Source organism: Penaeus monodon, chromosome 9 (assembly GCF_015228065.2).
Source record: "Penaeus monodon isolate SGIC_2016 chromosome 9, NSTDA_Pmon_1, whole genome shotgun sequence".
Classification (NCBI taxonomy): domain Eukaryota; kingdom Metazoa; phylum Arthropoda; class Malacostraca; order Decapoda; family Penaeidae; genus Penaeus; species Penaeus monodon.
In genome coordinates, this window is record NC_051394.1 from 3,286,349 (window position 1) to 3,291,348 (window position 5,000).

The 5,000-nt window shown below is 37.1% G+C and overlaps 1 pseudogene; it reads left to right on the plus strand.

Moving 5' to 3' along the window:
- Window positions 1-806: 806 nt before the first annotated feature.
- Window positions 807-5,000, plus strand: part of LOC119576576 — a 4,477-nt pseudogene continuing 283 nt past the window's right edge.

Below are 5,000 nucleotides of genomic sequence, written 5' to 3' on the forward strand. Positions count from 1 at the left end.
TAGTGTAATAAACAACACAGCTCATGCCTGCACGTGATCTCCTATTTACTGCGAAATGACGATATATCCACTGCGTGAAACTCCAGTAAAGCAAGTCCGAACACCTCACACAGCCAGAGTTCTTAATGTTGATTTTTTTGTAAGTGTGGCATGAAGGTGCTCATAAGAGGGGGTACAAGCAAGCCCCTCAGTCTAGTAAGTACACTAGAAATCAGGAAGGTTAGGTTGGATTCTAGGTTGCACATGCTAGCCTGTCTTGGGACTTTGTCTCTGGAAAGTACATTGCTCTCGTAACCATAACCCTTCTGCCTACATGGCATTCATCCCACCAACGGAAAATGAAAATTACAGCGTAAAAAAAAGAAACCTGTGCCTCACATCATTATCCATGTTGCGAAGCTCAGCGAGACAGCTCTGTGTATTCCTCAACATCACCCATCGTGTAGGCGATATTAAAGGGGGAAAAGTCTTCATCGATATTCCTCTGATCAGCTCCCTTCTGCTGCAACATGCTCTTCTCTTTTCCTTGACAATAAATTCAGCTCTCGACTACGCCAATACATCTTAAGTATGAAGTGCAGTATATTCGTTAGGAACGGTAGTACAAACAGAACATGCTTCTTCTTCTTCTTATTCTTTTTTAGACTGTTGTTGTCTAGCTCCTCCGGGATAATTTTCCTTCTTCTTGGCTGCTTGTCCTCCTAATCTTACCAATTAATCTAGTCGTTTGTCGAAAATGCGAAAGAGCTGTAGAAGCCACGGAGGGAGGAACATGGAAAAGATCATCTGATCGTGTCAATCCGTGAATGAATTTGGTGAGAGAATTGGTGAATGAATCAGCTGCTCGTGTAAACAAACCGCCCACTTCCGTCGACGCTTTAAAGGTACGTGTTAACGCAGTAGAGTTTTTTTTTTCGTTTATATTGTTTTTATTTCGTTTTTTATTGTTGTAATTTACTATCGTGAAAGGTATATCTATATTATTTGATTTATTGGTGTATTTTGAATAGTTTAGCTGTTTGGTGACTGATATTTATCAGAATAGTTCATGGTATTTAGTCGTGTTATATCTCAGTAAAATCGGTGTAGAAACGTAGATTTATTTTTTGCAATAGTAGTCTCACGCGGTATTGACACGGTTTTTCAACGACGTAGGCAAATTCACAGAAAGGGGTGTATCAAGAATAACTCGTCAGGATATTTATCATTAGAGTGACTTTGGCCGATAAGATCAACAGGTGCTTGCCTTTTGCTTGAAGTCTCTCCTTCAATTTAGATCCACATTTACACATAAATTCATCATCATCTCCATCTTCAACGTCATCGTCGTCTTCGTCTTCGTCTTCGTCTTTGTCATGATCTTCATCTTCCTCGTCGTCGTCGTCGTCGTCGTCGTCCTCGGCGTCGTCGTCGTCGTCGTCGTCGTCGTCGTCGTCGTCGTCGTCGTCGTTGGCTCCGTCTTTGTCTCCATCTCTGTCATCTCCATCTCCATTTCCATCCCCATCTCCATCATCTTTATCTTTATCTTATCTTATCTTCATCATCTTCACTTCATCTCCATTCTATCATCTCCATCTCCACTCCACATCCATCTTCATCTTCATCTTCATCTCATCTCCATCATCTTCATCTTCATCTTCATCTTCATCTTCATCTCCATCTCCATCTCCATCATCTTCATCTCCATCTCCATCTCTATCATCTCCATCTCCATCATCTTCATCTCCATCATCTTCATCTCATCGCCATCTCCATCGCCTTTGTCGTCGTCTTCTTCGTCTTCGTCTTTGTCTCCATCTCCATCTCAATCTCCATCTCCGTCATCATCATCGTCATCGTCATCATCATTGTCATTGTAGTTATCATTGTTTACATTATTCAAATTGTGTACTTTGGTACCCTTGTATTTTATCATTACATAATCCTCACAGCCACCATTAATCTTCCATTTATGTTCTTAATCAGCATTAGTTTCTGAAATTATTGATGCATTTTACAATAGTCATGAATGTACCTAAAAAAAAAAAAAAAAAAAAAAAAAAGTTTGCTATGAATTGATTTATAAGTAAAGACATAAGTCTACAGGCAAGAAAAATAACCAAACTTTGGACCTAAAATCATTAATAGATTTACATAATTCCGATTAATCTGCAAGATCAACATGTCTTTTACATACATCACTTTCAGAAATTGCTATTCTTGCTTCTCTTTTAGTCACAGTGAACACCTTTTATGAACTAACTGTCGCGTAATTTGATTTTGGTTTAATTTTTTAGCCATGGCTCTCTCGCGCTTCAAGGACCTTTTCACTGTTTCAAAGAGCCCGCGGTGATTGGCATGATCCACAGGTCAGGCACTTCCCAGGTAAGGGTTAGAGTGTTGTCGTTATAAGAATTTTTTAATTATAAAGACTTGTTGAAGTCAAGTAGACTCAGTTTTCTGTATAATTGTTACATGTCCTATATCTGTCCCTGTTGTATAATTTGTGTGTTTATACAGATTTTCTTTCCTTCTTTTTTCTTCTTTTTCTTTTTCTTTATTTTTTTTCTTTTTCTTTATTTCTTCTTCCTTTTCATCATCATCATCATCTTCATCTTCATCTTCATCTTCCTCTTCTGTGTGTGTGTGTGTGTGTGTGTGTGTGTGTGTGTGTGTGTGTGTGTGTGTGTGTGTGTGTGTGTGTGCTGTGTGTGTGTGTGTGGTGTTGTGTGTAAAGTTGTACATGCATGTGCATGCCTTATATGTATGTGATTACTATGTGCACTGTAATTGTCATGTTTTCCAGACATTTATCATTCCCATCTTATTTTAGGTTTCCATACCAGTATTCTGGAATTAATACATACTGGCCGAACTAATAACAGTCATTAGAGATGATTATTAATCATTGAATGGAGATGATGACAATTTTTTCTATAGAATTTCTCATAAAACCACTTTTGACAGGAACGCCCTTGAATAGACACGGAATTAATTAAGACTCTGTGAGATGGCTCGTCAGGCCAAACTTTTGCATATAAAGAAGCTGGTGTTGTCAGTTTGATTCATGTTATTCAACACTTGTTGTTGTTTTTTTCTGTGATTAGATTTATTGATTTTGTGATGAAGTTAAACTATAGACATAATGACAAGTTATAGAGATCAAATTTAGGCTTTTATACTGATTTACCAAAACTAGATCCAGATATTTCTTTGAGAACTATGCCAGATTTATATTTATATTCAAAGTCCACCCATATAAACAAAAAAGTCTCATCAGGGTTTTTTCTATTTGATCTTTTACATATTGGTTTCATTCCTGTAGGATGGTGTCCTGGGTTGGAAATATGTTTGACTACGTACCTGTGGAGCACTCATTCAGGGCCAGTAAGTCGTAGCCAACACATGACCAGGTGTGCCAGGTCAAGTGGCGAAGTACTCATTCCAAACGTATTCCTTGTGGCATTCATACATTATAACTAATATAGTTTTCTAATGTTATCTGTTTGTGTTACTTTCTTGTGTACATTTTTATATTTTGATGTTAATTTTTTATCAGTTACAATGATTTAAAGCACTTGTGTAACAGGTGCCTTTTCTTAACATTTTATATGACAAATATGTTCAATTAAAAGCAATAAATAGATTATAGTTTAGTAATTCATAACTAAAAATCAAACAGCATGATTCATATTAGAAGCCACTGTACAATTTTTTTTTTTTTTTTTCAATTAAAAATTTCAACATAATATCACACTGTACTTTAGTGTACCTTGTATATATTTGTGTATGTATACATTACTTGTCAGGAGTAATCACCTCCTATAGATCCTTGCAGGAGGAAACAAGGAGCTCTGGCTGTTCGGGAAGGCATGCGGACTTCAGTGTCATCCGAGACAGAGTGCTTCGTGTTCCTCCATGTGGCTGTTGAACGGGCTGACGAACGGGTGTGCTGGGCCTCTGCTCCGATACAGACGTTCCAATTGGGGCAGACGATGTTGGGTTTTCACGGACATTAAGAAGAAGCACAGGTGAGTCTGGGATTTTTACCTGGAAAGGGCATGGCATGCTTAATTATTTATCTTGCTGAGGCTTGTATTGTATCGTTTACTTTTGAAAAATTGAGTATGGGGAGACTCCTTTTTGGTCATTCCCTACTTAGAAAATTTGAAATCCAGTGAAGCTTTAGTTATTGTATTTTTTGTGTTTCGTTTCAGTGCTCATTCCATAACAAGTGATGTAGGGATAGCAGACACGGCAGAAGCAGCCAAGTTCTTTCTTGCCGATGGTGTCATTCTTACTGGTTCTGCGACGGGACAGGAAGCAGACCACCGCCAGCTTGAAAGTAAGGCGCTATGACTCAGGTGGTATTCTCGTGTTGATTTCATTGTTCAGGTGTTAGGACATATTGGTACCTAAGGTTGAATTTGTAAGATACCAGTGACTAGAAAGACGCATGGAATAAAGCATTACAGTGAAGAGCTATGCCACTCTACAGTCTCTTTTATATATGTCTTATTACTACATTTTGCCACTAATTCTTACTAAGAAGCACAACATTAATTAGCCTACATTAATATTTCTCAGTGTAAGTTGTCAAAGATGACATGCTTACATATGCTTGATGGATTAGATAATAATGAAGACATTAGATGACTGTACTGTTTATTTGTTATTTCTTATTACATCAACCTTAAGCTGTAGACGCGATGAATGAATTTGCACAAATGGTATTAAAGAAGTAATGGGATGCTAATATTTTACTGTCTTATCTCAGTTTTTAAACTACTGCAAACTACTGTAATGTAATATGAGATGGAATATATCAAATGTTCAATATTATCAATGCTTTTATCAATGTTTCCATTAGTCCACTTATACATGTCAGAATTACTATGAATCTCAGTATGGTCGTTCATTGATATCATTTGTTTTTCGATTTACTTAATAGAGCTAACTTTACCCTTTTTCTTTCTTTTGGTGTAATAAAAACATATATGGTGCTTTGATATGAATATTTT